The 24,410-nt window shown below is 44.9% G+C and overlaps 1 protein-coding gene across 1 annotated transcript in view; it reads right to left on the reverse strand.

Moving 5' to 3' along the window:
• LOC140208330 (NACHT, LRR and PYD domains-containing protein 3-like) overlaps nt 1-4,309 on the reverse strand; it is a 40,366-nt gene extending 36,057 nt beyond the window's left edge. Inside the window, exon 1 of the mRNA XM_072276925.1 lies at nt 4,220-4,309. The gene's annotated coding sequence lies outside the window, so the exon portion shown is untranslated. The remainder of the gene's footprint in view (nt 1-4,219) is intronic.
• Between the last annotated feature and the right edge of the window lie 20,101 nt (nt 4,310-24,410).

Here is a 24,410-nt window from a genome sequence, read left to right on the forward strand (position 1 = left end):
GATACGGAGACCCTTTAGCATGTCTTCAGCAGCTAAACTGAGCACATTTGATCACCATCTTATTGCCGTGAGAGATCCTGCCCAACACGATTAGCTGCCATGTTTCCCTCAGGGTAGCAGAAACAAAATGTAAAATTATAAAACAGAAAATGCTGGGGACTCAGTACATCAAGCTACATTCCTCAAAGGAGAAATGGTGGAGTGACCCAGATTCAGAACTGGGACTGTCTAAGATGCTGCCGATCTGCTGAGCGTTTCCAGCATTCTCTCTTTTATTACTTTAAATTTCCGGCCACAGCATTTTTTTTAAAAAAATATTTTCAATGCACAGATAGTAGCTGTTTGCAAAATGTTTGGGACACACCAAAATGTTCAAACCATTTGTGTAAATGCCACTCTCACCCCTCCAATGTGTTAGTTCTCAGTTCATTCTGACCCTGGTGTAATACATTCATACAGCCAATGCTCACAGCATCCTTTCCTCCCACTGTCACTCTGTTACATTTGCTCCTGAGGCCACTGTCTCTACGCTGAGAGGCGGTGACCACAGAGCGATAAAATGTGCAACACTTGCTGCAGATCTGACGGGCTGTTACCCTGGAAACGGAGGAAGTGGCTCACCGAAAATAACTGAGAAACGAAATAACAAACTTAATATAAAATGTTATGAGTTTCATAGTGACAAGGATCAACACGCCGACCATTTTGTAACGGAGAAACTAAAATTGCAATGCCTGCTTTTACCTTGCTTCGTTCTGTATTCAATTAGACCTCTGGTAGTTCTAGCTACAAAAGGGGAAAAAAGAGACAACAAAAAAAAAACAAAAAAGAAAAAAATAATAAGACAACAACGATTCCTGGAAAACTGAATGAAGTAAAAGGTGAAAGAGAACACTTTACAATGATGACAGAGGTCAGGAGAAAGATTGCTGATACTGATCATTGAGGTATCCTAAAATGACAAAGCTAGAACAAACAGTAAGAAATTTGGCACATGCCCTTTGCCCCTGACCAAACTTTATCAGTGAGTCATGGAAAGATTCAAAGTTTAAAAGATTCAAAAAACTTTATTGTCATTCTGACCGTGCATCAGCTCTGCAGGGCAGAATGAGACAGCGTTTCCCAGCAGCAGTGCAGTCATAACATAACAAACACAACACTAAATAACAAATATAACAATAAATAGTAAAACACAACAGCCACATGTTAGTTAAAACCAAGTTATAAGTGTCCAGTGCAAGTTAACAGTATCAAAAGCAGAGTCAGGTGGAGCAGCTATTTAGCAGTCTGACTGCCTGTGGGAGGAAGCTGTTTAGTAGCCTTGTGCTTTTAGTTTTGATGCTCCTGTAACGTTTGCCTGATGGCAGAAAAACAAACAGTTCATGGAGAGGGTGTGAGGGGTCTTTAATGATGTACAGTGTCTTCTGGAGACATTGACTCTGAAAGAGGTCTTGGACAGAAGGTCGGCAGACCCCAATAACCTTCTCCGCTCCCCTAACCACCCTCTGCAAGGCTTTTTTGTCGACAGAACTGCAGCTGGAGTACCAGGTTGTGGTGCTAAAGATCAGAACACTCTCAACCTCGCCTCTGTAGAATGTAGTTAAGATGTTAGTGGGGAGTGATGCTTGTTTAAGCTTCCTCAGAAAGTGCAATCTCTGCTGGGCCCGTTTCACAATCCCAGTGGTGTTCCTGGACCAGGTGAGGTTGTCCGAGATCTGCACCCCAAGGAACTTGATGTTTTCCACTCTCTCCACTGTGGAGCCGCTGATGCTGAGGGGTGTGTGCTCAGGCTGAGACCGTCTGAAATCGACGATCACCTCCTTGGTTTTGGTGACATTAAGCATCAAGTTGTTGTCCCTGCACCAACTATCTAGGTGTTTGACCTCCTCCCTGTACATTGTTTCATCATTTTTGCTGATGAGCCCCACCACCGTGGTATCATCAGCAAATTTAATGATCAGGTTCTCCTTGAATCTGGCTGCACAGTCATGTGTTAGCAGTGTAAACAGCAGTGGGCTAAGCACACAGCCTTGTGGGGATCCAGTGCTCAGTGTGATGGAGTCAGAGATGTTCCTGCCAACACGGACTGACTGTGGCCTCTCTGTCAAGAAATCCAGAATCCAGCGACACATGGCAGTGGTAAGGCCAAGCATCGACAGTTTCTCCACTAGTCTCTGCGGGATGATGGTATTGAACGCTGAACTGAAATCAATCTACAGCATTCTGACATAAGTGTATTTGTTGTGCAAGTGAGAGAGAGTGGAAGTATCCGATGTAGATACTTCCCGCCTTCGTACGGCTACTGCCCTGCCCGTGACAAGTTGAAACTTCAGAGAATACAGCTGAGCACAGCATAGAAACAGCCCCCCCCCCCGCCATGAACTGCCTCTATATTTCCCGTTGCCTCAGCAAAACAGGAAACATAATCAAAGTTCTCCACAAACCTGGACATTCTCACCTCTCCCCACCCATCCGGTGGAAGATTAAAAGAAACCAGAAAACATACCACTGGGCTCAAGGATGGCCTCCATTTTGCTGTGATATCAAATTGAATGTTCCCAGTATGATAGGACACAGCTTAATAAGATGGACTGTCCACCTCACTATCTAACTCCATGTGACCTTGGACCATATGTCTACCTGCACCGCACTTTCTCTGTAACCATAATGATTTGTTACATTCAGTTATTATTTTACCTTCCATCACCTCAATGTTCTGTTGTAATGTATTGATTGCTATGGATGGTTCACAACACACATCAAAGTTGCCGGTGAACGCAGCAGGCCAGGCAGCATCTCTAGGAAGAGGCACAGTCGACGTTTCGGGCCGAGAACCTTCGTCAGGACTAACTGAAGGAAGAGTGAGTAAGAGATTTGAAAGTGGGAGGGGGAGGGGAAGATCCAAAATGATCGGAGAAGACAGGAGGGGGAGGGATGGAGCCAAGAGCTGGACAGGTGATTGGCAAAAGGGATATGAGAGGATCATGGGACAGGAGGGCTAGGGAGAAAGAAAATGGGGAGGGGGGAAACCCCAGAGGATGGGCAAGGGGTATAGTCTGAGGGGCAGAGGGAGAAAAAGGAGAGAGAGAGAAAGAATGTGTGTATACAAATAAATAACGGATGGGGTACGAGGGGGAGGTGGGACATTAGCGGAAGTTAGAGAAGTCAATGTTCATGCCATCAGGTTGGAGGCTACCCAGACGGAATATGAGGTGTTGTTCCTCCAACCTGAGTGTGGCTTCATCTTTACAGTAGAGGAGGCCGTGGATAGACATAGCGGAATAGGAATGGGACGTGGAATTAAAATGAGTGGCCACTGGGTTAGGCCTGACGAAGGGTCTCGACCCGAAACGTCGACTGTGCCTCTTCCTAGAGATGCTGCCTGGCCTGCTGCGTTCACCAGCAACTTTGATGTGCATTGCTTGAATTTCCAGCATCTGCAGAATTCCTCGTGGATGGTTCGCAAGACAGGTTTTCTACTATACCTCGGTACATGACAATAATAAACGATTCCCCACTTTATTTGTGTGGACACGTCAGAGAGAATGAGCTTTTGCTGTGAAACATGTGTAGAGAGATTTCACTGAAGTGTACACACTTTTGAGGAACCCACATATATGGAACACGCTTAATTCTCCCATTGATAGGGTTAGATACCCGGAAATATTGGCTGTACCTCGGCAAGTCGTAACAGGGGAATGGAATCAAGAACAAAATGCCCAGACAGAAAGAGATGCCGTCACAGATCTGGATCTCACTACTGGTCTCAATGGGTGAAAGATAAAACTGCTCATACACGTGGGGAAATGCCTCGAACGTGGAGTTACTGCCATTAATCTTCTCTGTCTGCAAAAGCACGACAGGCCGAATGGCCGCTTCCCGTGTACTGGAACTATGTAAAACAATTGTCGACCCCAGGCATCGCTGCAGGTGAAGTTTAGATCCGCTACCGGGCCGGGTGATGGACATAAAGATCCCCGGGTACAACTCCACAGATGGGAGTAGTTCCAGCATCCCGCCTCATCCCGCTCCCAGGACTAGAGCAACAGGGGCTGAGCGGAGGCTCATCTCCGGCGGCTCGGTGCGAAGGTCTCACAACCCGGATCGACCCCAGCAAGTTTTGGTCAGCAACCCGGACCGAAACAGCCAGTTCGGGTGAGTTAACAATATTCACTGCCCATCGTCAGATTTCCCGCTCGGGACCGGCCTCAGTACTCACCGATGGGAGCTTCCCCCGCAGACAGTCAATCTTCCCCCGGCTCCCCGCCGACGATCCGCATCAACGCTGAACGGAAAGGAAACCACCCACTATCGAGACTGGACATGCGCAGTATGAGCTCCGCGTCTCCAGCGCTGTGGTGGGCGGAGAGCGGTGGTGGGGGAGCGGACACAAACCTGCAGATGCTGCAGCTCCGCGGTAAACGGGATTGGTGAGTCTCTCATGTCAATATTAGAATCAGGTTCAATATCTCCGGCATGTGTCATAAAAATGTGTTGTCTTTACGGCAGCAATACTAAGTAATACATAATAACAGAGAAAAACTGTGAACTACAATAAGTACATGTGTGCGTGAGTGTGTGTGTGTGTGTGGAAGCGTACAAATTTTTGAGAAGCGCAGATGAATACAAGAGTTTCAATTCTCCCATAAATAGGGTCATACATCGGGAAACAATGGCTGCACTTCAGCTGATCATAACTGTGAAATGGGCTGAAAAACAAATGCCCACCCACAGTGGGAGGAGGTGACTGATCTGGCCGCCACCGCCTTGTCTGAACGGACGAGACATGAAAGATGAAAGATGGGTATAGTCCCGGCATCACCGCCTCATTCCTCCCCCGCCCGTCAGGACGAGAACAACAGGGACTGAGCGGAGGCTCATTTCAGACGGTTCGCTGTGAAGGTCCCACAACCCGGACCGACGCCGGCAGGTTCTGCTTCAGGAAGCGGGGCGAGGCCGCCAATTCAGAAAAGTTAACGGGACTGACTGCCCAAAATCAGGCCTCCCCGCTTGGGACCAGCCTCGATGCTCACCGATGTGAACTTCATGTTTTCACCCCGCAGTCAGCGATCCCTCCCTCGGCTCAGTAAAACAGAGCGGAGGGCGGGACTTGGGAAGCAAACCCATGTTACGAACCAGCAGCAACAGATTACACGTGGAGTCTGGTTTTGATGTTAGAACCACTATCTTTATTAGTAACTACTTATAATATCTTAACTTAAGCAGGATAAAGAAAAGTTAACAGTGTTATGTAGGTATATATAAGTGTGGCTTCCGAGGTAAACTTGGAAACAAAGCTGGAGTCTTTCGAGGGTAAAATATGAAAGTTCAGTTATCCACAAAGTGAATGATGGGAGAGAGAGATATCTTTAATCCCAGGCAAACGTGGAGAGAAGACGATCACGTCAAATTTCACAGATAAACGAAAGAGCCGTCGTCGAAGATCTTATCCGTTGAATCGATCCAAAGTCCACTCAAATATCTCACCAAAGTGACCTGTCACAGGAATGTCGTCTTCAAGTGGTGACCACATCATATATACCCAGGCAAGGGTTAACTTCGAGTGGTCCCACAGACCATTCCTGAATCCACTCCGGTGGATTATACGAAGTGTGAGACACGCACATTTGGAGCAAACCTGCCCCGGCAGTTCTTAGTTCAAACTCTTACTCAGACTGCCAGAGTAGCTGTGCTCTCTCTCTCTCTCTCTCTTTTAATCTGCACAGACTGCGAGAGTTTGTGACTGACGTCATAGTCCCGCCTCACTCAGGAACTCTTAAAGTAACAGTCCACAGTGCGAAACTGCAGGCCCGTAACACCCGCAACTGCTGCACATCTGCGGTAATGTGTGATCACGTGACCGATGGGAGGGTATCCCCTGATAATTTAAGAATCTGGTTTAATATCTCCGGCAATATCGTGGAACGTGTTATCTTTACGGCAGCAGTACGATGTAATTCATCATAGACGAAAAAAGTAAATTTACACATGTATGTGTGTATGTGTGTGTGTGTGTGTGTGTGTGTGTGTGTGTGTGTGTGTGTGTATAAAATTAAATAAGAGTGCAAAATTTAAATTAAAGCGTAATTAACCGATTCTCCACTTTAGTTGTGTGGAAATATAAGACAGCCTGGATTGCTGATTTGGATCTTCCAGGGGGAGGTTTAATTGTACTGTACACATTTTGGAGAAGCGCAAATAAATGGAAAAGTTGTTCAAGCTCGGAAAGATACCGTCATAGAAACATAGGCACATAGAAAACATACAGCACAACACAGACCCTTCGGCCCACAAAGCTGTGCCGAACATGTCCCTACCTTCGAACTACCTGGGCTTTACCCATAGCCCTCTATTTTTCTACAGCTGCATGTAGCCATCCAGGAGACTCTTAAAATACCCTCTCGTTCCCGGCTCCATCACCGCCGCAGGCAGCCCATTCCACTCTCTGCGTAAAAATCTTACCCCTGACATCTCCTCTGTACCTACTTCCAAGCATCTTAAAACTATGTCCTCTCGTGCTAGCAATTTCAGCCCTGGGGAAAAACCTCTGAATATCCACACGGTCAATGCCTCTCATTATCTTGTACAACTCTAATAAAAATGTTCCAGTGCCGAAACCTGGATATTCATATATTGGGAAATACTGGCGGCGCTTCGTCAAAGGAGTCAGAATAAAATGGCCACCCACAATGAGAGGACGTGACAGGTCTGGATCTTGTTGTTTTGTTTGAACGGGTGACAGATTAAACTGCAGGCACACGAGAAACAAACCAGCAGTTGCTGCAGATGTGCGGTGAGATGGGAGCGGAAAACGGGATCACGTGACCGATTTGCGGACTGCCACCTGACCCGGTGACTCTGCTCCTCACCCCTTACACGCTGCCCACGGCCCACCTGCAGCATTTTCTACATTATTTCATATTTATAGCAACTGCACTTAAACTTTTCTTCCCCATCTTCCCCCTTCCCTCCTCCTTCGTATCACAGTCACGGGGCTGATCCTCATACCATTCTGAAATACAATTTACACCCAAATCGGAAATCGGATTAGGAAAAGGGGAGGTGCAACGAGACCTGGGTGTCATTATACACCAGTCATTGAAAGTGGGCATGAAGGTACAGCAGGCGGTGAAAAAGGCGAATGGTATGCTGGCATTTATAGCAAGAGGATTCGAGTACAGGAGCAGGGAGGTACTACTGCAGGTATACAAGGCCTTGGTGAGACCACACCTGGAGTATTGTGTGCAGTTTTGGTTCCCTAATCTGAGGAAAGACATCCTTGCCATAGAGGGAGTACAAAGAAGGTTCACCAGATTGATTCCTGGGATGGCAGGACTTTCATATGAAGAAAGACTGGATGAACTGGGCTTGTACTCGTTGGAATTTAGAAGATTGAGGGGGAATCTGATTGAAACGTATAAAATCCTAAAGGGATTGGACAGGCTAGATGCAGGGAGATTGTTCCCGATGTTGGGGAAGTCCAGAACAAGGGGTCACAGTTTGAGGATAAAGGCGAAGTCTTTTAGGACTGAGATTAGGAAAAACTTCTTCACACAGCGAGTGGTGAATCTGTGGAATTCTCTGCCACAGAAAACAGTTGAGGCCGGTTCATTGGCTATATTTAAGAGGGAGTTAGATATCGCCCTTGTGGCTACGGGGATCAGGGGGTCTGAAGGGAAGGCTGGTGCAGGGTTCTGAGTTGGATGATCAGCCATGATCATAATAAATGGCGGTGCAGGCTCGAAGGGCCGAATGGCCTACTCCTGCACCTATTTTCTATGTTTCTATGTGTCTATGTATCATTTAAATCACTTCTGGGTTTACATGTACTGATTTCTGTTCGTATTCCTCCGGCTTCAGTGAACAGAAACACGGACACATCACCAATTGAGAAGAAGAAACAGTTGGCCATTTCCCCCTCCAACCAACAACAAGGTGACGACTGCTTTCCCATTTCAGCCACATGTTTCTTTCCTCGACCCCTTCTGTCTCCACACATCTGCCGGCCTCTGTTTTATGTGAGGACAAATCACCGAGTCTTCACCGGCCTCTGTGGTGGGGATTTACAAACATTCACCACCTCAGAGTGGAGACATTTCCGCTCATCTCAGTCCCGGACAGTCCACCCCCTTTTTCAGAGACTGGGATCCTGGTTCAACCGGTAATGATGTTAACAATAACGATAACGAAAAGGAGATTGAAAGAACACAGGTGACCGCTTTGCGGCAATCAACATATCTAAGAAATTTGCCGAGGTTTCCAGGATTTGACCTCAGTAGAAAACTTAATGGTTGAAAATTTAGACTGATTTCCTCAAAGCACCCTCGACGGCCTGTTGACCGCGCCTCCTTTCCCAACACTAGTCCTCTGTACCGAGTACCGTGCACTTTCACCCCACATGCACGCGTGTGAGATACCTGCGAATCCCGGTTTACACGTTTTAAACTTACTGAAATTGTTGCCTGCAATGTTTGATTGTTCTGAATTTCCAGCTTCTCTCTGTCCGGAGACCCACGGAGTGGCGAGACAGTAATTCACTCATCGTTTTTTTCTTCCCCCGTTCCCCAGTGAATTTAGTGGCGGTTGTGATCCTGTCCCGGGGAAAGTGCGGCCTCTCCACCTGCACCACTCGCTACCTGGTGGCCATGGCAACGGCCGATCTACTGACCATCATCTTCCGGGTCATATTGTAGCCGGTCAATTACTATTATCTCCCCGGGACTTCCCTGGACATCACCCCCGTGTGCAGTGTGATTTATGTCCTGGGAGAGACAGCCACTGACTGTTCTGTCTGTTTCACTGTTACTTTTACATTTGATCGGTTTGTCGCCATCTGCTGCCAGAAGCGGAAAGCAAAGTATTGCACCGGGAAAACTGCGGCTGTGGTTCTGATAACAACCGGCGTCCTGTTCTGGTTTAAAAATGTGCCCTATTTCTTTATATATTATCCTGTGAGAGTGATTGACAATGTACCCTGGGGCTGTATTCCAAAGCCGGGCTACTATACGGATAGCGGGTGAGTGGGATATAGATGGCTTTCCGCTGTTCTAACGCCATTACTCCCATTTGTGTTAATACTGCTGTTCAACGCTCTGACAGTCAGACACATTTTAGTGGCTAGTCGGGTCCGTAAGGGGCTGAGGGGTCAGAGCAAGGCGGAGAACCGCAGTGACCCGGAGATGGAGAGCAGGAGGAGGTCTGTGATCTTACTTCTCAGCATCTCCGGCAGCTTCATCATCCTGTGGTCGGTGAATGTTGCCGAATTCCTTTATTACACCATTGCCAGACTGGATCAAAAATATTACAACGAATACATATTTGGACACTCCGGAGACATGCTGGTGATGTTAAGTTGCTGTACAAATACTTTTATTTATGGGGTGACTCAGTCCAAGTTCAGAGAGCAGTTCAACAGAGCTGCCATATATCCATTCAAATCAATTATTCAATTTATCAATAAACAAAATATCTAAGCTCTTCTCAAAGGAGATGGTGGCGTTTTCCAAATTGGCACTACAGAACTGCCGGTCATTGACTAACATTGCAGCGTGGAGAATAGGCTGGTTTTGTCCGAGAGAGACACAGCACGGGACCAGATTCTTCGCAGCGCGTGACCGCCACCGCTTACCAATGATTAAACTCACCGTACCGTTTACTTTGTCATTTTATGTTTCTTTTTTCACCACTTTCCCCCATCCCCCCCCCCCGGTCACCGCCACGCCCATTTCGATAATGAATCCCACGGTCCAAAGGAAATGCGCATCCATCAGTTAGCTTCTCGGTGACGGAGAACCTGGTGAAATACCGCGGACACATGCAGAAAAGGGGAGCATGCACACTGAGCACCCCGGTCAGACTAGAACTTTTGCGCAAGACTGCAAAAAAAATTGTTCAAGTTTCTCTTTTATTTTTACTGCAAGGAATATCTCATTGCCACCTTCTCCCACACTAATGTACAGTCATCACCCTTATAGTCCAGCAGAAACTGGTGTGGTCCCAGCGGCCTAAACCTGGACATTTCTCCCTAAATTTCCTGATTATTCCTTGAAGAGCATTGCCAAAATAGCCTACCTATCTTTGCCTACACGGCCCATTGCTCCAGCATAAACCTGCCGCCTTCTTAAAAAGCTTCATACCTGTTCGGCGTTCTTTACTAATATAACATATGCAAGTGCTCTCCTTATTTCACCGACATTATTTTTCGCGCAGTTTTGATCTTTGGCTTGAATGTCTGTTCTACCTTTTCTCTCGAACAACCTGTAAAAGGGTAGAGTGATGGTCATTGATCCCGAACGATTTCCCCACAGACTGACACACCAGCCACTTGTACAGTCTGATTCCCTGACAAGTCATCGAGTACAATCATTTGACTTCCGGTGCCATCTTCATCCTAATTCACAGAGCGTTCCTGGAGGCAGATAACACATTTTACCCAATCTAAAACGTTGGCACTTTGGCAGTCCCAGCAATATTTCGAGGAGAATTTCACCAAGTATTACAGGTATTGTTATTCATATATGTAACACCTAGTTAAGAGTGTTATTGTTTTGTTGTAGGCATTTCATTTTAGCCGTTCTGTGAGAGCTGTTCTGCTTTCAGCCTGTTTAAGTTTGAGCTAAAGTTCAGAGGCTCTGCTGTTCAACTTAGGAACGTTGTGTCAGCCGATCAGGATGGTGGATTAGGAGCAGGTTCTTAGAGAATGCTGGGCTGGGAGGTTATTGTGACGGACTCTCGTGTGGGTTGGGGTCTTTTGGGCGGGGTATGGGAGAATACAGATGGCTCAGAGTGCCGTCCCTGTTGTACAAGGTGCCCTGTGCAGATAAGTGACTTCAGGGATGAAGGACCAATACTCCTGTGGGGGAGCCCGGTTGTTCGAGATGAATTTCGAGTGACATTCGGAAGATGATGTGCGCTTTCACGCGGACCGAGGGTCCACGCATGAGTTAAAGACAACCTCAAGATGAGCTCCAACTTGTGTGTACACTTAGACTAGGTTAACTCTGAAGGGCCTGTTTTTATTGTCTTTTTCCTACTAACAGTTTGATAAAGCTGACATTTGTAAATATACTTTCATTATAATTGCATGCAGTGGACGATTTCACATTTCGTCCCGACGGTCAGTTGCATGGTATCAGTATTTACACACTATTCACCCATTCGGGGTTCGGGTAGGCGAGTCATCCCAACTTCCCGGTTTATTTGGGGGGGGCGCGGAATTCACACTGATCCTAGATGGACGGAGTCTGGAAACATGGATTTCTCACCGTTGGATTTAGCAAAGTACTAAAGTGCTAGAAACGCGCGGTAAGAAAGTGGTTTCATATACCTAACTCTGAATTTCCTCCATCTGTTCACCTCTACGTGCTGATTCCGACTGTGTATTATCCCATCATCGTGATCACTCCTTCGGTATTTCTATGTTCCTCTACAGGACGTGGCTGGTTTCCGTCCTTTATGTCATACGTATTCCTGTGAGCTACAGTGATTTTCCCCAAATCACTAACACAGTTCTCCCCCATTTCATCTCTATCAAAGCAGTAATAGCCCAGACGGGCAGAGTTGCCGGCATTATCATCCATCAGCCGTGCCTCTATAACCACGTATAGCCATTTTCAGGCCATTCTCTTAGCCAACCCAGCTCCCTCTGCAAGCTTTGATAGCCTTCGTCGCTGTTCACTACGACTCCGTGTAGATGCACGTGCAGATCGGCGTCAAGATCCCTTAGGAACAAACCTTGTCCCAGCATTTCGATGCAGTTATAAAGGAGACAAAACAGCGGCTATACTTCATTAGGAGTTTGAAGAGATTTGGTATGTCAACAAATACACCCAAAAACTTCTATATATGTACCGTGGAGAGCATTCTGATAGGCAAATCATTGTCTGGTATGGAGGTCTCCATTTTGGTTACCAGCCTACAAAGTACCCAGGACATCTTCAGGGAGCGGTGTCTCACAAAGGCGGCGTCCATTATTAAGGACCCCCTGCACCCAGAGCATGTCCTTTTCTCACTGTTACCATCAGGTAGGTGGTACAGAAACCTGAAGGCACACACTCAGCGATTCAGGAACAGCATCTTCTCCTCTGTCATCTGATTCCTAAATGGACATTGAACCCTTCGGCAATACCTCACTTTTAAAATATATATTGTTTCTGATTTTTTGCGCCATTTTTAATCTATTCAATATACGTATACTGTAATTGATTTTCTTTATTATTATTATTAATATTATCATCATTGTTTTATTTTTTCTCTTCTATATTACATATTGCATTGAACTCCTGCTGCTACGTTAACATACTTTAAGACACATGCCGGTGATAATAAACCTGATCCCGATTTTGATTCTGAAATCCATTTAAGATCTTTCGGCTCCAGGTACGGATGACGCCGCCGAGTTTCAAGAGAACCAATTTTGTCCCTTTCTCCCCTTTCATCTTAATATACCTGCAGAGGCCCGAGTCATTCTCCTTCACCTTGTCTGCTAGAGAGGCATCATTCTTTATTTTAACCCTACAGATTTCTGTATTTCTTATGCTTCTGTACCTCATCTGTCCCTCATGGCCTGTACTTTTCCTTCTTACCCAGGGCCTCAATATCTTTCAAAAAACAGGGTGCTCTGAACATGTCGGCAGTACTTTTATTTATTCGGAAGGGAATACACAAAAACACAGTAGTCTCAAAGATTACGCTGAGAAGGCAGGACAGTGGGGTTGAGGGGTTAATACAATACCTATGTTGAAATGGTGGAACAAACTCGATGGACAAGTCTAGCCCGGTGGTATTTATACTCCTGAAGAACACCATAAGGGGCCGGGGAAAACGAGGCACCCATTGTTTATCTCGACACTGGACTGGGAAAGCCGAGACAGATTTAGTCCACCTGTGATATTACTGTTGATATAGAAACAGGGCTGGTAAACTAGTGACAGGGCTGGAAAAAATTCCAGGCAGTCTAGGTGAAATTGAGACAGACCTGGTGAAAATCGATTCAGACCTGGTAAACTCGCAGTAGGGTTTGAGGGCTCCATATAGATCCATAGCCTGTTAAACCATCCTGCCGAAGGGTTTCGACCCCACATCCAACTGTAGTTCTTTTTCTCGACAGATGCTGCCCGGCCTGCCGAGTTCCTTCAGCACTTTGCGGGTGTTGCTCGGGTTTCCAGCATCTGCAGTTTTTCCCTTCTTTCTGATAAACTGATAAAGATTAACCCCTTGAAATATTGAATATTCCCCGGAAACATGGAGGGCCATTTTAGAGCCAGTAATCTTGACCCAGCAAACCTTGGAAAGGACCCTTACACATAGACTGGAGAGGCTCGGAAGGTAGACTAGTGAACAGGCGACATTATTCGCCTCCAGCGGACTGCTGTCCAAGCCACTGTCCAATGCTCACTGAGTCGATTACATCGAGGAGTTCATCTGTCACGGAGCACGCTGGCAATGACTGGACACAAGGGCGGAGGAACGGCAGACTCCTATGCAGAGACGGCAACGGAGTTGATCGGTGGCTCAACCGCCTGGCACCGCGAGAGGAAGCATTCTCCAAACTCGCACCACGCCCTGGGTGTTAAGGAACGTCCGCTTAAATAGTACAAGTGACCCGGAATCCCAGAGCCTATAAAATAAACTTAACAAAGTTAAATAATTAACGATTATTTATAGTTACACCACAATTAATCTATGAAGGTGTTCTCGGAACCTCAGAGTACAAGGCTCCGGCGCCCCACACAGGTCTGACGAGCTCATTACAACAGTAAATTCCGACAGATGACAGGCGGTGAGCATTCTGACTGGCTGCATCCCTTTCCCGTATGGGGTCACCAATGCACAGGATCGAGAGACGCTGTATAGGGCTGTAGACTCATTACTGGTACAACCCTCTCCAACATTAACGATAGCTTCAATAATCTGTGCCTCAGGAAAGCGGCATCAATTACTAATGACCGTTAACAGCTGATTTTCTCCCCCTTACTCCTGTATCATAGAACATGGAATATAGAATAGTACCGCACAGTATAGGCCCTTCGGCCCACAATGTTGTGCCGACCCCCAAACCCTGCCGCCATATAAGCCCCCACCTTAAATTCCCCATATACCTGTCTAGTAGTCTCTTAAACTTCACTGGTGTATCTGCCTCCACCACTGACTCAGGCAGTGCATTCCACGCACCAACCACTCTCTGAGTAAAAAACCTTCCTCTAATATCCCCCTTGAACTTCCCACCCCTTACCTTAAAGCCATGTCCTCTTGTATTGAGCAGTGGTGCCCTGGCTAAGAGGCACTGGCTATCTATTCTATCTATTCCTCTTATTCCTCTCACCTCTCCGGAACTCACACTGTCCTCTCTCTCCTTCATCTCTCCCCTGCCTCTGTCACAACTCTCCGTTCACTCTCCCACTGCCAACCACCAGCGGATGGAAGCCGAACCTGTCCGCACTTCCCAGGTAGGACAATACTCCCACTGTGGACATTAGTCCAGGAAACCTGCTCTGGGAAATGGCGGTGTTCCGATGTGTCTGCATTCACTCGCGTTCGGTATAGGCCGGGACAGGGAATCGGAGTAAGACAGATGAAGAAGAAAGACCACTGATGGGAGAGGTGGTACAGAGTGGTGAGAGACAGGGATCAGAAATGGTTAAAGTGGGAAGGGAGAGACGAGGGAGAGAGGGGAGCTCAGTGAGAGAATATGGGCGGGAGAGAGGAGAATGGGGTGGGTAAAAGAGAAGGGAATCTGGGGAAGCTGTCTCTGTCTCCCAACCTCCCTTCAGGCACCGCCTTCTCCTTTCCTCACACCGCACCCTCGTTACGACAGTCGAATGCTTTCGCGCATTGAGAAGGGCGCCGCTCGAAAGAACAAAATATTCGGCGAGATTCCGTGAGATCGAAGCTGCCCTTCGTGGAACAGCTCGGAGAGCATCAGGGGGCAGCAGGGAGGGAAAGGTCGCTGAAGTATTGGGGGAAATAAGTGGATCAGTTTTTGTTAACAATTCTAGAGTAAAACATGGAAAGTGTTTCAGTCACCTCGGAGGGAGAGAGGGGGAGAGAGAGAGAAAGAGAGAGAGAGAAAGAGAGAGAGAGAGAGAGAGAGAGAGAGGTGGGGGGGGGGGGAGAACGAGCGAGAGAGGATTGGATAGGCAGAAAGCAGAAATCTTTCCTGCTACTAAGTCCAGTGTAGATCTGTTCAACTTTAAATCCGCTCTCTTGGTTACAGAATCGGACGAAAAATGTGTTTCTAATTAGAGACAACGAAATGAGCTATATTTTAACACACTTTCTAAAATCCAATATCGTAAGTTATATGTTCCATCATCAATAAAGCTATGACAATTAATTCGAATAGTAGAACTGTTTTCGAAAGATATAAAGACGTACTTTGGAACGGATAAATGCCGTTCATTAAACATGAGGAAAGGTGCAATAGAGCTAGTAGAACACTGAACCGAGCAGCCGTATACAATACAACCAGTGGATGAATTTTGGCATCTCAGAAAGCAAAGTAAACAGATTATAGTGCGATAATGAAAAAAAAAATCTGTGATAGAACTTACTTCAAGATTTAACCCGTCCAACCTGTTAATATTCTATACCTTCACAGTCTGGTCCGGGTCAATTTTGACCGGGCCCAAGAATCCCCTCATGAAAAGTGTCTATACCAAAGGTTGAACCGCGGATCTATTTAGAATGTACAAATAGCCTATCTGACATTGATAAATGGGTGATTACTGTCATCCTTAATTAATGTTTCAGAGATTTAAAATCCATTTCAATAGATACGGGTCAAATCTGACTCGGAACAGCCTCGATGTACAAAAATTTGTAGCAGCGGTACAAAATTATAAAATCTTTAAATATTTTCATTTTTGCTCATTTTTGGTCACTTTAGGAAAAGTCATTAAATTTCGGCTAAAAATGGCATTTAGGCTGTTTTTACTGCTGTCAAGTATCAAAACGGGTCAAATTTGACACGAACGGTATGTAAGGGTTGAGAAAATTCTCCAAACATAACTCAACAGTAGCCTGATAATAAGGATAACAAATACTTCCGCTGAGTCGATATTAAGATTTTCCTTTGGCATAATATCTTGGCCGAAACCGATCTGGAAACCTTACAAAAGATGAATAAGAATTGAAATGACACATTTTATAAAACACTATAGACACTCTTGTATTATCGATTAACACAACTGGGACAGAAGGGCGAACCGAATAACAGATTGAAAAATTACACAGCAGTCACATGAAGCTTTAAAATGTATAGCTTCATCAACAGAAACAGCATTCAGCACTCCACGCGAGCATATACGAGTCAGGTATGAAATACGCATCAGTTATCTCAAATGAAAGCACAACTTAGAATAAATGCAGAAATTAACATAACAGAAGAATAAAAGGTAACCAATTGAAGATCGTGACCGTCCGCGGAAGAGATCACCACGATGTGAGCAGACTAGATGTTGGCAAGGAAATGTCCAACGCCTGAATCAGAGTTGGAAACCTCTTCCCAGAAACAGATGGTTTCCTGTTGGCCGGGGGTCCCCAACCTTTTTTGCACTGCCGACCGATTTAATATTGACAATATTCTTGCGGACAGGCCGACCCGGGTGGGTGAGTAGGGTTGCCAACGGACAAGAGTAGCAGTCAGATACGTTGTGTTTACCCCGTTTAAGACTACAATGACCATGAAGGCTAGCGCGGGCACCAGTACGCCTGCGCGTCGTCAGCAGCCGGTTTTCTTTACCCTGCAAATCCTTTTTGGCGATTCTGATCGCGGGGCTGGGAGGGGGGGAGTGTTAATCACGACTGGAATATAGGTGATAAGTAGCTAATACATTCAATTTCGTTTCTAAAAGGGTTTATCTAAAGAATTTAATATTAAACACACAGCGCATGTTTTCCTCGCATGAATATAGTGATAAGTCAATTATGAGGGGAGCTTGAAGTAAGTGTTGAACGAACTCCAGTAGAATTGGCAGAAGCAGGTTCGATATTATCATTTGAAGAAAAATTGTACAGGTATATGGACAGGAAAGGAATGGAGGCTTATGGGCTGAGTGCAGGTCGGTGGGACGAGGTGAGAGTAGCGTTCGGCACGGACTAGAAAGGCATAGATGGCCTGTTTCCCTGCTGTAATTGCTATATGGTTATATAAGTAAGTCAATAGCATCATAGCATTTTAAGTAACGTTTGGATATTAAACACACAGCACATATTTTCCACATATGAACATATAAAATCACTGCAACACACTAATATCGCTGAATCAGTGGGAGCCCTGGGCTTGTTTTCCTGCAACAAGACGGTCCTATCGAGGGGTGATGGGAGACAGCGATACTCGAACGGGGTTCCTTACGTCCAGTCTATTTCTCAATTTGGTTTTCGTTGCATTCATTGCAGAGATAAGTTGGAAATGGGAGCAACATTTTCAGTGCTTTCGTGGCTATCACAGGATAGTCAGCCTTGACTTTGATCCAGAATGCCGGCAGAGATGTTACGTCAAACATACTTTGCAGCCCATCGTCATTTGCAAGCTCGAGGAGTTGATCTCCTTCTCGCGCTGACATGGATGACGCGCGGGTCATGACCTCGCATGCGTAATGGCTCAACAGTGGCCGTGACAGGGAATGAGGAAAGGTGCAGCTGACTCATATCGCCTCAGCACTACCAACGCGTCCACTTATCTTTGTATCATCCGCAACCCTTAGCAGAAAACCATCAATTCCATTATCCAAATCATTGACAAATAATGTGAAAAATAGCGGACCGAATGCTGACCCCTGAAGACCACTAGTCACTGTTAGCCAACCAGAAAAGGCTCCTTTTATTCCCACTCGCTGCCTCTTGGCTGCCAGACATTCCTCTATCCATGCCAGTATTTCTTCTGAGTTTTATCCTGTTAAGCAATGGGGGTGTATGGGGTGGTTGAATCCTGACTAAATTTCAGGAAATGCCAATAGCGATTATATAGCTTCTGCCACCCAAGACAACTCCACCTTCACGTCGGGCTCAGGTCCGGGTGCACCCTGTCTCGCTGAAGGAGCTCTGTCTATGGCGAGTGTTTGGCCCCAGAAAAATAAGCAGACCAATGCTGGTGGTCTCACCTAAAATCACTGAAGACTCCGGCAGCAGGGAGATTGATTTCAGGCTGTGGTGGAGGATTGTCTTTGTACAACAACAGCAAAGTTAGGGCGACGCCTAGTGTATGATTCCCAGTTGGGAACACCAGTAGAGGTCAAATGCTCTAGTTAGATGAGCACTGCGGCAGCAGAAGGCAACGGCAAACCACTGTTGAAATTTCTGCCTCTTCAGTCATGGAAAGAAACAAAAGAAGGAAACCGGACAACAGCGTGAATGGGGTTTATTCTAATGAACAGAACAACACCTCGCTCGGTCGGGGTAGTCATGTGCTGCAGGTGACACCAGACCGTCATCCAGAGACTGTAAGCAATAGGGAAAGGCTAAGGGTAGCAGTATGGGACATCCATACACTTTACCAGAAAGGAAAGTTGGACAGCGCTTTAACTGAAATGAAAAGGTTGGAAGTTGATGTCTTAGGCCTGTCAGAAATTAGATGGATTGACAGTGGCAAATTCACTGAGAATAGTTCTCTGATCATGTATTCTGGAGGTCATCAGCATATGTATGGAGTTGGAATTATTTGAAACAAACAAATATGAAAATGTGTTATGGGATAGTGAGCTGCTTTTAGTTAAATTTAGGGGTAACCCTTTTAACATTAGCATAATCCAAGCCTGTGCGCCAACAAATGATGTGGATGAAGAAGATATCAGCAAGTTTTATAAAGATCTCGACATTGTTTATGAGCAATGTAAATCTCAGGATATAAAACTAGTCATGGGAGATTTTAATTTCAAAGTGTACAGGAAAGCGTTGATAACATCATAGGACCTTTTGGATTCGGGGAAAAAATGAAAATGTAGAAAGGTTTACTCATTGGTGTGTCAGAAACAATACTTGATATAAAAACCATCCACGTAGACTGTGTACTTGGAATAGCCCTGGAGATAGAACAAGGATTCAAATAGATTTCATTATCATCAACGAATGCTTTAGAAATAATATCACAAATTCTGAAGCCTACCCAGGAGCAGACTGTGGTTCAGATCACCATCCAGTAATATCTACCATTAAAACAATTTTAAAGAAACTGAAACGTGGAAAAAAGAGAAAGAAGTATATATTGGGAGAACTTAAAAATGATAGCATACTTAAGCAACAATTCAAAACAGCTGTAGAAGAACACCTCAACGAAAACGAAACAACACCTATTTGGGATGGATTTAAATATGCTATACAGGAATCAGCAGAGGAGGTAATCCCAGTACAAGAAATCCAACACACCGACAAGGGGTGGATAACCCAAGAAATTCTGGATCTGATGGAACAAAGGAGGTTAGTGAATAATGAAGTGTAACACAGACAGCGAGACAGACAGACCAGACAATTGTGCAATATTGCAAAGGATGAATGGCTGAATCAAAAATGCAATGAAGTAGAAAGCCATATTAACAACAGCAAAAAAATGTAGAAGAAAATTAAGGAAATTACTGTAATTAAGAAAACCTCCTCTACAGGATGCATAAGATCAGCAGACGGATCCATACTAACAGACCCAGATAAAGTACGTGAGACATGGATTCAGCATATAGATCAGCTTTTTGAAGATAATAGAGGGGAACCCCCAGCTATTAAACACCATAATTCTGGCCCACCTATTACCAAAGAAGGAATAACTAAAGCATTGAGAAGCATCAAACATGGTAAAGCCACTGGACCTAATGAAATTTCAGTGGAAATGATACAAGCCCTGGAGGATCTGGGCATGGATATTATTTTTGAACTGTTTAATGTCATATATGAGTCTGGTAGATTCTCTGACTATCTCTTGAAATCAATACTTATAACTCTGCTAAGCATTCCTGGAACGATTGACTGCGAAAATTATAGAACAATAAGTCTTATGAGTCACATAATAAAGATTTGGTTGAGAATTGCTCTGAGTCGAATTAAAAACAAGTTAAGCCCAGAAACTTCCAAACTGCGATATGGGTTCATTGAGGATAGAGGAACTAGGAACGCAATTATCATACTACGAATGCTTTCAGAAAGGGCCATTAAATATCAAAGTGATGTCTTTTTATGTTTTATTGATTTCACTAAAGCATTCGAAAAAGTGCAACATGAAAAATTATTTCAAATTCTCGCTAAACTAAACAGTGACGGAAGGGACCAACAACTGCTTCAAAATTTATATTGGAATCAAACAGCGGCGGTACAAAATGATGATAATATAAGCAGTTGGACTAAAATTCAAAGAGGAGTTAGACAGGGATGCATTGCCTTACCGGAATTATTTGATATCTATAATGAAATGATTCTCAGAGAAATAGAAGACCAAGATGGGATAAAAATTGGTGGTGTTAACATCAACAATATAAGATATACAGACGATACTACCCTAACAGCAAGTGCTGCAGAAGACCTACCCAGCCTCCTAGACAAAGTAGTACAAACAAGTGCAGATTTTGGTCTAACCATCAACTGTAAAAACAAATGTATGGTAATATCAAAACAGCAGAATACTCCCAAATGCCAATTGTACATCACTAACCAAGTGATTGAACAAAAGGCCAGCTTTAATTACCTGAGTAGCTTTATATCACAAGATTCTGGAAGTAAAGTAGAAATAAAAAGAAGAATTGCCATTGCCAAAACCAACTTCCAAAAAGTGAAACTCACTTTTACCAACAGACACATCTCTATGACAGCAAGGCTTAGGCTACTAAAATGTTGCATCTGATCAATCTTGCTGTATGCTTCCGAAACATGGACTATAACACCAGAGCTCCAAATGAACTTAGAAGCAACAGAAATGTAGTTTCTTAGAAGAATGCTGAAAATATCATATAGCGATATGGTATTAATGAAACAGTATTCCAACGTGCCTATACAAAAAGATCTTTAATGAGAACATTAAATGAGAGGAAACTTAAATTTTGGGCCATGTCATCAGAAAGGGAGAAATAGAATGCCTTACATTACAAGGCCATATGCCTGCGAAACGTGGAAGAGGAAGGCAAAGAAGAAGATGTATGGACACTGTTAAAGATCAGATCTAAATGAGCGAGATATCATTGATGCTGTGATGTGGAAAGCCATTATCGCCCAAAGAAGATGATCAAAAAGTTAAGTTCTCCCAGTGCATGCCTGGAAACCGAGTCCTCATAATGAATTTGGGTCTACCAGGGAAGTATAAGTTGGCTGACCGCTGGGAGGCTACGACCTATGTAACGGAGAGTCAAATGCCAAACGTACTACTTTTCTGAGTGATACCAGAGGATGGGAATGGACCTGTCAGGATTCTGCATCGGAACCATCTTCTCCCTCTGGGGCAAGAGGTGCGTGTTAGCCCAAAGCCTGGCCTGGACCCTACACCTAGTAAGAGGACTCTGCCGCAACGCGGAGAGACTGAGGGACTCGGAGGATGAGGTAAAGGGGTTGTGGTATATGCTGCCTTTCGCCAGCTCCCCAAAAATTGATGAAGGGGTTCTCAGCCTTTCTCTCACCGAGGCAGGTGACCTGAGCGGGGCGGGGGGTGGGGGTTGTGTGGGGGATTAGCTGTGCTCAGGCAGGCTTGCAGCTGGACCAGGAAACGGGTCTCGGCTCCAGAGTAACTGGGGATGAAGCTGAGCTGAGGGATCCGGGTTGCAGCAAGGCACGAGTGATAGACCGGGGGAACCCTCGTCATCTACACCAGAGGTATCCCAAGGAGTGTCTGAAACTGAGAAAGTAGTTAATGGGATAAGGAGGTATCAAAGGATCAGCTTCCCTATGTGGGACCAGGGTAACAGAGTGCTCCAACTATCCCCCTAGTGAGATATGTCAATACATTTTACGAATGGATTGGAGTTACGAAATTCCATTGAAAGCGGTGTTATTAATGTGAGAGGACAAATTATTTCCAAGTCATGATGACATGACTATTTTGGTGTGGGGAGAGTGTAATACCTTGGTTACTACTTTTACTGTTGTGCTGTATGTATTTCATATTGGCAGTTAAGTAAAAGCAGCTTGTTTTCAGCTGTTTTGGCTGATGGTTGAACATAAGAGATGAGGAGAAATGTGTGCTATCCATTTAGGATGGTTGAATGAAGGGGCTGTTTCTCTGGTGAGGGACACTAAGGTTGGGCTTGGGTTTTGTCCGGCGGGAGATGGGGAGAGGAGACGCTGTAGAGACCCGGTCGAAGCGCAGGATCCGGCGGGAGACCCGTTTGTTCGAGGTGGGTTGCGAGCGACGTTCGGAAGGTGGTGTGAGCTTTCACGTTGACCAAGGACCCAGCGCCCGAGTGACAGAGAAGCTCCAGATGAGCTCCAACGTGTGCACGTGTGACCGTTTGATTTGAATTGGGCAGTTTATTTTTGTTATTCTTCACTAACCTTTCAGTTAAGTTAGGATTCAGATGTATAATCTCTTTAATCGTATGCGGTGTACAGTCTGTTATTTGTAATAGGATATCAAATTACACAGCATCCACACAACCCGGGGTTTGGGGTGAGATCGAACCGTCTCAATCTCATGAGTTCGGCCGGAATTGAGAGCGCCTTCCTTCGACTCACGCAGCCAAGGAAACCAGGGTGTTTCACCTGTATATCAGTACATGTACCCGGACACATAAAGATCAGAACTTACAAGGAATAGGGAACTAAAGCAGCAGGAACAAAAAGGTCGGCGATCAGCAGGAGCGGTTACTCATCCGCCTGTTGTTTGTCCAGAATACAGGCGACGTGACTTTAAACGTTCAATGAAGTACACAAAATTAACAGCTGTACCTCTCCATTACTGTTGTCTCTGGATGGAGTGAGAAAACTGTATGAACATAGAACATTAGTCAATACTTCCTCAATGTGTGTCAGACACGCCTGGATACAGTTCAAGGCGGTTCACTGGGCTCATATGTCCAAGGATAAGTCAGCTCGTTTTTATTGCCATATAAATCCTGTTTGTGATAGATGTAATTCTGAGGTAGCTTCCTTGACACATATGGTCTAGTCTTGTCCTCTTTTAGAAAAATATTGTAAAGATATTTTTGATATTATTTCAGTGGTTCTGTGTATTGATTTACAACCTCATCCTATTACTGCAAATTCTGGACTACCGGTGATAGACTCTAGTCGTTTATCCTTGTGAGCTTGTCGTCTGATTGCATTTGTTACATTAATAGCCAGAAGATCCATTTTATTTAAATGGAAAGATTCTACTTCCCCCACTACATTTCAATGGTTTTCCCAAACGATAGCATGCCCAAACTTGGAAAAAATTAGGAGCGGTACTATGGATCCTTCCGTCAAATTTGAAGAAACTTGGAGGCCATTGATTCAATATTTTCATATGATGTAAGTTGACCCTTTCGGAATCCTTTGTAGTTTTTTTTTTGTTCGTGTATAGAAGAGCGGAGTTAACGACAAATAATTTTAGCTGATGGAATATGACAGCCAAAGCTTTATTCGTCTTTTGTTTTTAGTTTAGTTTCTTTTTAGTTTAGGGGGTTTTCTTTTTCTCTCTTTATAAAATATCATTTTCATGGTCAATTACTATGAGGTTGCGAGGCTAAACTATATTTGCTACTTGGAATTTGTGCTTGTACATGTTAACTGTTATTATTGTAATCCCGATCTCTACGTATCATTACTATTATTGTTATGTTTTATTTTGAAAGTTAATAAAAAGATTGAAAAAGAACATAGATATTTACAGCACATTACAGGCCCTTCGGCCCACAGCAGAGAGACCTTCTCCAGAGACGGCCAAGAATTTCGCCAGCGCTGAGCCCGCTATTTTGCTCAATTCTTTGTCCCTGGATCACAGTGGATGTGTCTCATCCAGGACCAGGGCATAATGGTGGCGAGGGCCGAATAGATCAGAAAATCACGTAAAAAATGTTCCCTTCAAAATGCTGAAAGGCGTGGGGTGGCAGAGAAAATAAAAAGAGTTGTGGAGGTTGGTAGAATCTTGCTGACTAATAAAAATTGAAGAGCATGAAGACCGGGCGGATCTCACCGTGCTGAATTCGGGAGAGTTGTGGGGAGAACAAGCAGAGGAAATAACTGAGATGCAGGAAGGAATTTCTCTCCATTGGCAGAGGGACGGAACTTCAGAGAAAACTGTGTGGAGAATCTTCCAACATTGGAAAAGTACAGCGGAGACATGGGAACTGTGAGAATGGAATGAAGCTCCAAAGGAGGAGTGTGAGGGTGTGGAATGGATGCAGGAGGCCGGAGCTGAGGGGATCCACGGAGTGAATACAAGAGACAGAAATGAACCCAATCAAACTTCCACACTGAAGACAGGACACAAAAGAAAAGGACGCAGAAGGAATTTTTCCCAGGTG

The sequence above is a fragment of the Mobula birostris genome, chromosome 13, assembly GCF_030028105.1.
Source record: "Mobula birostris isolate sMobBir1 chromosome 13, sMobBir1.hap1, whole genome shotgun sequence".
Lineage (NCBI taxonomy): Eukaryota > Metazoa > Chordata > Chondrichthyes > Myliobatiformes > Myliobatidae > Mobula > Mobula birostris.